This window comes from Notolabrus celidotus, chromosome 18 (genome assembly GCF_009762535.1).
Source record: "Notolabrus celidotus isolate fNotCel1 chromosome 18, fNotCel1.pri, whole genome shotgun sequence".
Classification (NCBI taxonomy): domain Eukaryota; kingdom Metazoa; phylum Chordata; class Actinopteri; order Labriformes; family Labridae; genus Notolabrus; species Notolabrus celidotus.
In genome coordinates, this window is record NC_048289.1 from 1,080,758 (window position 1) to 1,093,733 (window position 12,976).

The following is a 12,976-nucleotide window of genomic DNA, read 5'->3' on the forward strand; positions in this document are numbered from 1 at the left end:
TTCTTCTTTTGAAAAGTACACACACATACAAAAAAGATAGAACAAATAAAAACTAATGAAAGAAAGAGAAATCAAGAGAATCACAGATGTGTGTGATGTTATTGTGGACAGAGGGAGGAATAAAAACACTGAGGTTAATCTACCAATCAGACACGTTCAGCATTGCAGGCCCCGCCCCCCGAAAGTCCTGGGACCTTTGAAAAGTACTACCCCCCTAGCAGGGGCTTTTTAGGGGGAGATTATCTAATAATGTCGAAACGCACATAGTTCCGGGTTAAAGTCCCTCTGGTCGAAAAACACCTTTAGATAAAGAGGCTGAAATGAAGAGGAGGGTGAGATCTCTCAGAGTAAAGGAGCAGAACCAGCAGGTACCCTCACCCTGGTCGTGTCCCTGTGTAGCCGTACATTTAACCACGGGCTCACCTGAGGAAGGTTAACGTGAGGTGCAGTGATAGTATCTGTGTTATCCGGGGTTTGGCTCTGCTCCAGCTCCAGAGTCATCCACACATGAAGCCGTCTATATACATTTTAATGACGTGCACTCTGGCTCACGAACATTCATCCAGGGAGAGAGGACAGGAACAAGGCCATCCTCGAGGTCAGTCATGATGAAACTGCAGTCTGCCTCCTGTGTGCTAATGTGTCTGCACTGACACATACTGTAGGTGAGGAGATGCCAATAGGCTGCTTTACACTTGATGCATAAAGCACAGAGTAATGGACATTTTAACACATGGATAAACTAAAATATGTCTTTTATAAGCTTTCAAAATGAATGTAATTATCAGAAAAAGAACTATTTCCTCATGTACTGTGACTCTTAAAGGTGACATATCATGCAAAATTGACTTTTTAATGGTTCTCTACCTGAAATATGTTTCCCTGGCATGTCTACAAACCCCCCGAGAATGAAAAAAATCCATTCTGCCCCTGTTCTGATTTCTCCACCTTTCTGTAAATGTGTGTGAAACGAGCCGTTTCAGTTTTCAGTGTTTTTGTTACGTAACAACAATATCCGGTCTGTCACGGAGTCAGAGCTCGGAGCTTGTTCAGCCCATAGACTGTATAAAATACAACTCAACCCCTCCTCTGTTTTTCATTCCCTGCACACATGTGCTAACAAGGAGCTTAGGAGGGAGGCATGCTAGTTGTAGGCTGTCTTAATAAACACAAAGGTCGGTTTTACTCCCCACGTCTGCAGATTTGAAGATCTAGTGGATGATTTTTATTTGTCATGGATAAGTGCTAGCGCTAGTTAGCATATCTACATAGCTACATGTCCTAGCTGTAGCTGTGTACCAAGACACACGTCGACATACTGACAAATAAAACAACAAGAAACACTAAATCTGTGACCAATCCTTCAGAAAGGTCCCGCTGCCTTTCTGGTAGAGGTCGGTTTTACTCCCCACGTCTGCAGATTTGAAGATCTAGTGGATGATTTTTATTTATCATGGATAAGTGCTAGCTCTAGTTAGCATAGCCACATAGCTACATGTTCGTAGCTGTGTACCAAGACACACGTCTACATACTGATAAATAAAACAACAAGAAACACTAAATCTGTGACCAATGGTTCAGAAAGGTCCTGCTGCAGGCGCCTCTCCGTCAGGATCAGATTCAGAGGGTTGAAGTAACGCGATCTCTGAGCAGCCGTGTATATTCAGCCAACATGTAAACATTAGATCAACATGCTGGACAGCCGAGGCACATCCACTTCCGGAGGGGGCGTGGTCAGAGAGAAAACAGACCGTTCTGATGAGGAATGAAGAAGAGGGTTTTTCAGGCAGACCAAAATCTGATTTCAAAGTGTTTTTTTGAGCATAAACTTTAAAGACATGTTTTGGGGACCTCTTAGACCAATATATATTGATGAAAAAGAGCGTAATATGTCACCTTTAAGTCTCTACAAGTATGTATTCTACATCAGGTTTTTCTTAGAAGCCATATGGTTCAAAAACACTACACTGCACATGAAGAGTGTTTTGAGTTTTTTTTGCAGAAAAAAACAGTATTTCTGTTTTTACTTTGTCCCAGAAAATCTAATATTTTGCAGCTGAAACATGCCCCGCCCAAACTGCTTGAAATTTGGCAGATGAAAGGAGTGGTGAGAGTGTGATATTTCAGGTGTTTGCAACATAAAGATGAGAAATTGGCTCCATAGCACCCCCTGCAAATGTACAGAAAAGGGTCCAAATCAAGCAGCAACATCTTTGCGTGTAGCGGGGTCAACTGAAAGCTAGGTTGAGGCAGTTTTTCCAATATGGGGTCCACCAACAATAGGCTTCAAAACTCTGCCTTGAAACCAATATATGACGTCACTTGGTCCATGTACTATACAGTCTATGGTCCAAATAGGTTTTCTTCCCTCTACGTATATAAAACATGTCTCTAATATTCAGCATCACGAGACTAGAAAACAAGCTTCTTAACGTTATGGTGAAATCTCAACAGGAAGTCAAAGGTACTGGGGGATCACACACCCTTAAAGGGGATCCCTGAACCCCATACAAGATGGATCCACACAGCCATCATGCTGGGTCGTAAGATCCTTTTTAGGGAAAGGAAAACGGTGGATCTCCCTTCATCTAGCCTATGGTTTACCCAATTAAGTGTGGTTGGAGCTTACGAAGAACTTACATATAGGATGATAAACCGACTAGATCTATAAAGGGCCAAATGGGGGAGATACATTGATCTCATCACGGGACCATAGAACTTAATCGAGTTAAGAGCTACCCTTTTAATTTTGTTTTATTGATATAATAATTTAGGTTGATCAACCCCAACGAACCCTGAATGAAAAAATGTAAAATCCTGCAAACCATCTAAATGGAACAAACTGGTCTAATTCTGCCTGGTGATGTAGACTTACAGACCCCTGTATTTTGATGATTATACTACAATCTGTAAATGGTAGACAACAAATTTTATGTTCAAGTGTGCGTACCTCTCTTTAAGTTACATACTGTTATCATTAGTATTTAATTTTACTGTTAGTGTTATTATTTTTATTCATATACATAGTCACTTGTCTATTTGTAATCTTATTCCTTTGTTTTTGTCTGACTGATTACTTTGTCGTCATTGTGGATTGTCCTGTGTGGATAATGTGTCCCGTCAGTTATTGTGTAAAAATGTGAAAACTAATAAAAAAACTGTGATCATAAAAAAAAAAAAGGAAGTCAAAGGTGAAGTAAAAATGAATTGTTATTTTTTTTACCATGTTGAGGTGTCCCTCTGGGATGAACCACACCTTAGGGGTACATCGAAATCAGCTCTGAGTGTACAACTGGAAGAGACCCTAACAATGAGGAGTTGTTGGTTTGGGTATGAAATTCAAAGGGCTTGGCCACAGTGAGCCCCCAAACTTATGTGTTTCACCATATAACAAATGAATTTAACACAGTGTGATACAGGACATGGTGCCCCATGGTGGGGACAGGAAATGTAATGCTGTCCCAGAGGGAAATTTTACTGCTCAGGGCTTTCTCTTCTACGTCTAGTGAGACTATGATTATTATTATCTTTATTTTCTTAGGACTGTGTGGGCGTGGCCTAACTCTTTGACTGACAGGTCAAGAGAGAGTTCACAGCCTGCATGTTTGAGCTGTCTAACTCTGAATCTAAAGACATCAAAACTCCAGAATCTGAAAATGATTCATTTAAAATGTTCTCTGAGTGCTGAGTCACAAAATACTTCAGAATCAGGACTTCTATCATTTATTAGTTTTATCACTCCGTAGTCTCCGGGGCATCAGGACCATGAGACGCCCGCAGCAGAGGAGGCTGAAGTGTAGTATGTGCATGCAGAGGAGCTCGGCTCCAGGTGTCAGACGGAGCTGTTTGTCTAAACTCTGAGCTGTTTTGGGAAAGTTAGTGAACTGGTCCTGGGGAAAGTTAGTGAACCGGTCCTGGGGAAAGTTAGTGAACTGGTCCTGGGGAAAGTTAGTGAACCGGTCCTGGGGAAAGTTAGTGAACCGGTCCTGGGGAAAGTTAGTGGACTGGTCCTGGAGAAAGTTAGTGAACCGGTCCTGAGAAAAGTTAGTGAACCGGTCCTGGGGAGAAGTTAGTGAACCGGTCCTGAGGAAAGTTAGTGAACCGGTCCTGGGGAAAGTTAGTGAGCCGGTCCTGGGGAAAGTTAGTGAACCGGTCCTGGGGAAAGTTAGTGAACCGGTCCTGGGGAAAGTTAGTGAGCCGGTCCTGGGGAAAGTTAGTGAACCGGTCCTGAGGAAAGTTAGTGAACCGGTCCTGAGGAAAGTTAGTGAACCAGTCCTGGGGAAACTTAGTGGACCAGTCCTGAGGAAAGTTAGTGAACCAGTCCTGGGGAAAGTTAGTGGACCAGTCCTGAGGAAAGTTAGTGAACCGGTCCTGAGGAAAGTTAGTGAACCAGTCCTGGGGAAACTTAGTGGACCAGTCCTGAGGAAAGTTAGTGAACCAGTCCTGGGGAAAGTTAGTGGACCAGTCCTGAGGAAAGTTAGTGAACCAGTCCTGAGGAAAGTTAGTGAGCCGGTCCTGGGGAAAGTTAGTGAACCGGTCCTGGGGAAAGTTAGTGGACCGGTCCTGGGGAAAGTTAGTGAACCGGTCCTGGGGAAAGTTAGTGACCCGGCTTTAGCCACTCGACCACAGCTCAACTCAACTGTTTCCCAAAAATGTCCACAAGTCCACTGCAGTTGGGAAAGTAGAAGAATGATAAAAAGCTGTCATCTTCACTGGTGGATGTGCAGACAGAGACAGCACACATGAACACTTAATCAGAGAGACAGCTTTACAGACAGATTACAACAACTGCACTGCAAATAACTCGTCACTTGCCAAGATTTTAATTCTTAGATTGAGTCATGTCAGATGAAGGACCTTGTTGTTAGAGTTCTTTACTTGTTTGTAATCTTTGTATGTATGGTTGAATCTTAAATTGATTAGGAACATGTATTTTTAGTCTTAGTTAGTCTGTGAATCTTAAATTGAGTGAATGACTTAAAATAAGCTACATTGGTTGTCACTGGTGGTCACCTAAAGTCTCATCAAAGTAAAACTTGTTTCAACCCAGAGGAAAGTTTTACTGCTCAAGGCTTTCTCTTCTAAGTCTCCGGAGACAAAATTGAGATTCTCACTTCAGCCTCATTCAAGTTTCAAATAGTTCTCATTGGTTTCTCATTAGTTTCTCCTAAAATTCACTAGGAGAAATAGTTGAGACCATGACATGAGTCTTACTTGAGCCCTAAATGAGAGATCTCATTAATGGCTCATTTTCCTCTCTTTTTTAAAATAATTTTTTGGCCTTTATTTGACAGGACAGCTGAAGAGAGACAGGAAATGTGGGGAGTAGTGAGCGGGGGAAGACATGCAGGAAATGGTTGACCAGCCGGGAATTGAACCAGCGACCCCTGTGACGAGGACTGTAGCCTCTGTATGTGGGATGCTTAGACCACTAGGCCACCAGCGCCCAAAAGAATCCACCCCTTTAATTGTAATAATCTGGCTAAATCTGGTCAGCCCTTTTGCGGCCCATATTTCAAATGAACCGTATGTCATACCTGGGATGAAATCTCTATCTTTTGCAATTTCTCTCAAAGACACTAAATCTTTGTGAAGTTGTTTTGTTCCAAACAGACTTGTAAAGGAAGGACCATATTGTGTAGTCAAAGAAGAGATCACTTGACAACTAAATAGCTGATCTTGCAAGTGGTTCAAATGTTTTAATGAGAATTGTAAGTTTGTGGACAATTACATTGAAATCTTAATTTTGCAGGGCACTATAAATGTTCATGAAAAGATGAGCTCAGGCTCTTTCTTTGCTCCATCTGAGCTCAACTTGAGACACAAAAACTGAGTCTGACTGAAACAAATGGATGAGGTTAGATTGAGACAGTTGAGAGAGCTCCCTGATTTCTCCACCTGAGCTCAAAAGGAGTCACAACACTTGAGAAATACCTGAGAATCATTTCAGATTTTGACGAGATCTCCTTTTGAACTGAAAGGGAGACTAAGCTGAGACTTTTTACAACTTTTTTTCTGGAGGCAAGAATGAGAAACAGGTGACATAAGCTGTAGTCTCATTTTGCTTTCAAACAGATCTCATTGTTGTCTAGGAGACAGAAATGAAACACTTTTGAGATCTCCTCTCTAAATTTCCTTTCCCATGGGAAGATTGAGTAACAACTTCAAGTTGATTTAAGAATAACACATAAGGGAACTTTTCAAGACACAGTTCAGCTTGTATCTTATTGATGCTCATAGTTCTGCTGTGTGGTGATATATTTGTTTTGGTTTGGCTCTAAAGACTCTTTTAAATGAAGTATGCATCAACCCTGAGCCACTATAAAGTGTTCTTGATGTTATATGTTGTTAATCCTGACATGTATTAAGTGTTGCCAGTAATCCAGCTTGCTGTTGTGGTTTCTTGTCATGGCTCCTTCCTCTTTCCTTGTGTTTCCGTTGTTCTCCCATCCTAGTGTGTGTTGTTGTGGTTTTCTTCTCACCCCCTGTTCTGTGTGTGTGTGTGTGTGTGTGTGTGTGTGTGTGTGTGTGTGTGTGTGTGTGTGTGTGTGTGTGTGTGTGTGTGTGTCTGTGTGTGTGTGTCTGTCAGGGCGTGGCTCTCCACTGCACTCCTCCTGCCAATCAGCCTGCACACCTGAGATCTATCCACTAATCACTCCTGCAGTATGTACACCTCGGCTCCACCACCAGTCTTCATCAGAGTGTTCAGTTCCTTAGTTCCTTAATGCCGTACTGGTCTGTGGCCGACTACCTGCCTATGGTCTTTTGCTGTTTTGGTTTCTATCTCCAGTATTTCTCAGTCTCCCTTTTGCCTTCAGGATCAGCACTCACCCAGGATTTTTCACTGCTTCCCTCAACCTCTCCTGCCGTCAAATCCTCTGTTCCATCCCCGGCTTCAGACTCCATATCCAACCTCATTTATTAACATAAATCTGTTGACCTTTCCTCAGTCTGTTTCTGGGTCCTTGAACTACAAAACCTGTCTTTTCTGTAGAGATGTTTCAGAGGTATTCAAAGAATAAGACCTGGTTTAAAGATTTTAGTTTTAGATTGAAGATGGATTAGGGTTTATTTTAAGATGATCCAGCTTATATCAAGAAACAGAGTAATCATAGTTTTCTAATAGTGAGTCATTTTTCACTTGTTGTTTTTCTTCCCCAGGCTTTAATTTGCTCAAATCAAGTATACAAAATAAATCAATGAGATGTTCTTTGCTTATATTCAGTATATTTCCCTTCTAACTGTGCTGTAGGAAGTTTGTTTTCAAGTAGTTTGAGCTAAAAATCAGTATATTCTACTTATTTCAACCCTTTTAATACTTTTCAGAGCCTGCTTATTTCAAGATTTAACAATCTCATTTCTAGAGGTCTTGTCAAGTAAAATTAACTTGCTGCATGGACAGATCATGTCACTAGTTTTAAGAAAATTTCACTTTGATTCAAGTTTTTTTTACCCTATATTTAAGCTACCCTTTTTTCAGTGTGAGGGGAGCTGGCTGAGACGTCAGGAGACGGTCTGAGCAGCATGTGTGCACGTGACTCCGTGTTTCATTTCTGATTGGTTGGATATTTATTACATAATAAATATCAGGTTAAACCAGCCCCCTTAAAACACAGTGTGAAAACGTGTTAAAAAATGTAATTGAACATATTTGAAAAGTGGATAGAAGTTGAGTTCTAATATTTTTACATAGTTTTTAGTATTTACATATGGTCTGAAATATCATAGGTAGAATGGTTTTGTTGGGTTTCCAGAGGCTTTAAGCTTCTATATCATGTTGGATTTTGTAAGTTACATCTCTACTTGGGAGTAATATACACTTTCAAAAGAGTAATGTACTCAACTCAACTCAACTTTATTTAACTCAAGACAGAGAGGAGTTGCAATTCTTATTAATAGTAAATTACAATTCACACACAATACAACCATCTCAGACCCAGAAGGCCGATATGTCATTATTAACATATCCCTCCACAATCACAAGCTAACAATAGCCAGTATATATGGACCAAATCAGGATGACCCAGACTTCTTTCACACATTCTTCTCTCCACTGAACAACTTACCAAGTGCAGATGTTGCCCGGTCTGCCTCTGTAGCTAGAGGGGCAACTGGATATTTCCTGCTGTCTCCTGCTGTGGCAAGAATAGGAGAGACACACGTTGAGCTGCTGTTATCATCTCAGAAGGAAGTTTATTCTTCTAAAGACCAAGACATACTTCAGGTATCAATAACAGAATAGCAATCAAAAGGTATTCAGTTTCAGTCTTGTTTTCAAAAATATGGCCATAACCAAAGTTATAAAACTACAGTAAGTCAAACATTAAATTCAACAATCAAAACCTCTCTGTAAGGTTGCTTTATAAACTATTTTCATATAACATCCAGTCTCAAACAAACATTCACAATTTTAAGTCTGAGAAACACAACGAATGAATTACATTTTTAATCCCTCTGTTTTAAACCACATGAAATGTAATTTTTAATATAAACTGTATTATGGTTTTTCAACCTGTTGTTTTATCATTTGTACAAAATAATTGTATTATTTATTAAAGAAATACACTTTATCAGTACCGTTTCCCCCACAACAGTCTCACAAATAAAAAAAGGTATAATACTCCTTTAATGACGCTTTCACTCACTCAGACTTTCTACAAAAGCGCCATGGCTTTATTCACAAAATAACTACATGAAAATATTACTAGTCATGGCATTAAACCTTTAACTTGTATGTGCTACAACACTGACCAGAAAATAAACATGCATGAGAAAATCTTCTCATAGTTTAAGTGAATTAAGTTCAACAGACAGTTCAGTAGTTTCTCCGTTTCTAAGGATTAGTTCTTTATACTCTCTCTCACTACTCCACGTGCCAAAACCGCTAGCATTAGCATGGTTAGCATTCGGACTTAACCCTCTGTAAGCCTTAGCCCATTTTTGGTCATTCGCAATATTCGCCTGTTGTGTTTTGGTGTTTTTTTCTAAGCTTGGGGCATGATATTAAAGACAGTGGAGTTGTTTGGGTCAATTTACAAAATTTTTACATATATGATTTGGTAAGTGTAATGTCCTCCAGTGTACTCATTTTACTAACGTTCGTGCTCTTAAGCCAAAAATGGCAGCCATTGAAACCCATTCAAACCACGTTTTTTGATCCTGGAATTACTACATCAGAAAAAAAGGTTCTGAGTTACTCATTGTTGTGAACCAAACCACAGGGACCTAAAATTTTGATTTTTACCATAGAACACCAGATGGCGCCATTTTCTTAGTTTTCATCCCTTTGCCAAATTCATGCTACTCTCCCTTTGTCCACTAGGGGCACAAATCCTGCTCTAGAGTACCAAAGGGCAAATGGGTTCAGACTTTTTTGAGTTCACTGCATACCTTGAGATGTCTGGAAGTGGTGTATGTGTGTGTTTAGTGAAATTATTTTGTGTGTGTGGGAATATCTGTAGCCAAAATTGGAGTAATGAATTCCTTATGGGAAAAATGCCCTGATTAAATCCCCACCTAAAAGCATAAAACACTCAAAGTTTGAATGTCATTATTCTGCAGGAAAAAATCATATTTTTTTTCAAAACAGCTTTGACATTGTAGGTTTGCCTTCAAAATCTATGATGTTCAGGGTTTTCAGCTGAATGAACCACTTTTCATGTTTCCACTGTGGGCCAAACTTCATGTAGGTTTTGATTATCATTTTTTTGGCTCTTTTTGGGAATTTTAGCTATAGTTTTACATTTTGGAGCCTTCCATGCAATTTTGAAATTAGATTCAACCAAGGAAGGTCTCTGTGTGTTGATATTGATCCTCAAGATTGATGTATGTATATGTGCATGGTGACAGTAATGTGTGTGTGTGTGTAGGGGGGATCAAATTATAGCCAAAAACCTATAGAGAAAGCTCATTTGCTTTTCATGGGTTTTTTCATAACAAAGGATCAGTCACAGACTGGCATATGAAGGGTTAAACTTTTGAAAATAAAATTTGTTTCAATTGATAGTGATGAATGACTTCCATTGAAAGATTTTTTTTCAAAATTTGAAAAAATATATTATTGTATGGCATATTTATAACAGTTTAGACTGCCCACTTTTGGTCAATTTGAGGCCAAAATTGTGACTTTTTGATAAAAACATGACTTTGCAAAAAAAAATAATGCAGTCATTTAATTAGTGTTGTTGTGAGTCATCAACATATGTTAAAATGTGTTGACCCCAAATTTTTTTTTCCAGTTTTCATTGTATTATACAGGAGATAATAATTTAGTGTTTTTTCATCCCCTAAATTCCCCTCTCTGGCACTGTAACACGTGGTAACTAAAGGGTTAATTATAATATTAGTGAATGTTTAGTATGTATCATTAACACTGAAGTTAATTTAAAGATTAAAAAAAAATTGGAACGATCCATCAATATATGACATATCTATATCAGTTTAAAGCAATGCCCATTTTTGATCGCCTTAAGACCTTCAACGTAACTTTTTTAAACATAGGACATTACATGAAAAATAATGCAGTGATAAAAAAAGTGTTGTTGTAAGTCATCAACATATGTCAAAATGTGTTGACTCAAAAAAAGAATTCCAGTTTTCATTATATTATGCAGGAGCTGATCCATTTTTGGTGTTTTTTTCTTCCCCTAAATTCCTCTCTCTGGCTCTTAAACACGTCGTAACTAAAGGGTTAATTATAATATTAGTGAACATTCAGTATGTCACATTAATACTGAAGTTAATTAAGAGATTTAAAAAAAAATTGGAATGATCCATCAATATATGACATATTTATATCAGTTTAAAGCAATGCTCATTTTTGATCGCCTTAAAACCTTCAACGTTACTTTTTCCTAGGGCTTACAGAGGGTTTTAAACTCATGTTTACACACTTCTGCCTAAAAACGATCTTATTCACCCACTCGTGCGAACATAAGGTGCTCAGTATGTTTTAAAACTGTTGAAGTCTGCTATTTATGACTTTTTGAGTGCATTTTACTAACCTGTGGCAAGAATAGGAGAGACACACGTTGAGCTGCTGTTATCATCTCAGAAGGAAGTTTATTCTTCCTCTGTGCTCCAACGCTACTCTATGCCACCAGCGCCACTGCGCCCCCTAGTGTATGGATGTGGACTAGCTACATAGAAACGGAAACTGCTGAGAAACCATAGAATTGAAACTATGGAAAATAAACATAAATAAATAAAAATAAATTATAGGGGTCTCTGTTTTAATCTACAGACGAGAGACGACTGATTTCAACTCTCTACACAGACATTATCATTGGTGGTGATTTTAACACCGTTCTCGATTCTCCTCTAGACAGAACAAGCAAGGGAGGAAAACCCAAAACATCTCAAGCAGCAAGGACCCTAAAACAGTATATGGAGGACTACGGCCTCGGAGATAGCTGGAGGATAAACCATCAGTCAGAAAGAAAGTACACCTTTTTCTCACAAGTACACCACACATTCTCGAGAATCGACTACTTCTTAACTAGTAATTCACTTCAATCAGTCATTACAGAGACACATATACACCCCACAATCATTAGCGATCATGCTGCAGTATCGTTAAATCTAAATATTAATACGCAACAGAAACCCTCCATCAGATGGAGACTCAATACATCATTGTTAAAAGATGATGACTTCAATCAGTTCTTCAACCAAGAATGGTCATTTTTCTTGGAAACAAATGACTTCCCAAACATCTCGCCTACACTGCTATGGGAAACCGCCAAAGCGGTATTACGTGGCAGAATCATTTCATTTTCATCCTACAAAAAGAAGAAAGAAGTACTAAGAGAAAATAATTTACAATCAAAAATAGTAGAAATAGAAACTCTATATGCTGAAAAACCAACAGAAAGCCTTCTTGGTGAGATCAGGAGACTCAAACTGGAGCTAAATGAAATTATCAATAAAAAAACCATTCCAGCTAGAAAGACTAAGACTCAATGACTATCAAAATAGCAACAAATCAACTAAATATCTGGCTAATCTAATCAAACAGAACAAAGAAAAAGCAAAAAAAAAGGGTGTTAAAAAACGTAATTGAACATATTTGAAAAGTGGATAGAAGTTGAGTTCTAATATTTTTACATAGTTTTTAGTATTTACATATGGTCTGAAATATCATAGGTAGAAAGGTTTTGTTGGGTTCCCAGAGACTTTAAAGTTACATCTCTTGTTGGATTTTGTAAGTTACATGCCTACTTGGGAGTAATATACACTTTCAAAAGAGTAATGTACTCAACTCAACTCAACTTTATTTATAAAGCACCATTCATACATTTTATATATAAATATTTTCTATAAATAAGATAAAGAAATGTTAAAGAAATGATTCAAATAATAATGATCAAAACAATAATTAAAATAGTAATAAATATGTAGTCCAGGGCTAAAAATAAATGACTCCAAATGAAAGGCTAGATTAAAAAGGTAATTCTTAGGTTGACTTTCAAAAACACACAGAGAGCTCGCCCTTCTGACGTCCAGGGGCAGAGAGTTCAGAGCTTAGGGGCGTAAAAACACAAAGCTCTCTCTCTCTGTGTGTGAGACACATGAGGAACATTTAAAAAGGAAGCATTCAAGGACCTCAGTGATCGAGTTGGAACATAAAATGACAGGAGATCAGTGATATGTGGAGGAGCAAGGCTGTTAAGAGCTTTAAAAACAAGTAAAAGAACTTTAAACTCTAAAAGAAACAGGGAGCCAGTGCAGAGTTTAGAATTTTGTTTTGAATTCAGGTGAATTGTTCTTGTTATAGGTCACATTAAAGGTGGAAAAAGTTCTGACATGATTTAGACTTTTGATATCCACTGTATATGTGCTCAGCCAGAGTCCCTGCTTTATTTATCAATGTACATGTCCAAACTGTCTCAGGACCACCGTATGGCCACAGGAAGTTCCTGCTTTCAAGCTGTGATTTATTTCCTGTTGGTTGAATCCCACTCAAGTTTGATCAGGT

General features: G+C 38.7%; 1 long non-coding RNA gene across 1 annotated transcript; it reads left to right on the forward strand.

Annotated features, from left to right (window-relative positions):
* The first annotated feature begins 431 nt into the window (after positions 1–431).
* On the forward strand, positions 432–6,914 carry LOC117830500. The gene is made up of 3 exons (XR_004634792.1): positions 432–665; positions 6,590–6,663; positions 6,819–6,914. It is a non-coding gene; the product is annotated as an uncharacterized LOC117830500 (long non-coding RNA).
* Positions 6,915–12,976: the final 6,062 nt, after the last annotated feature.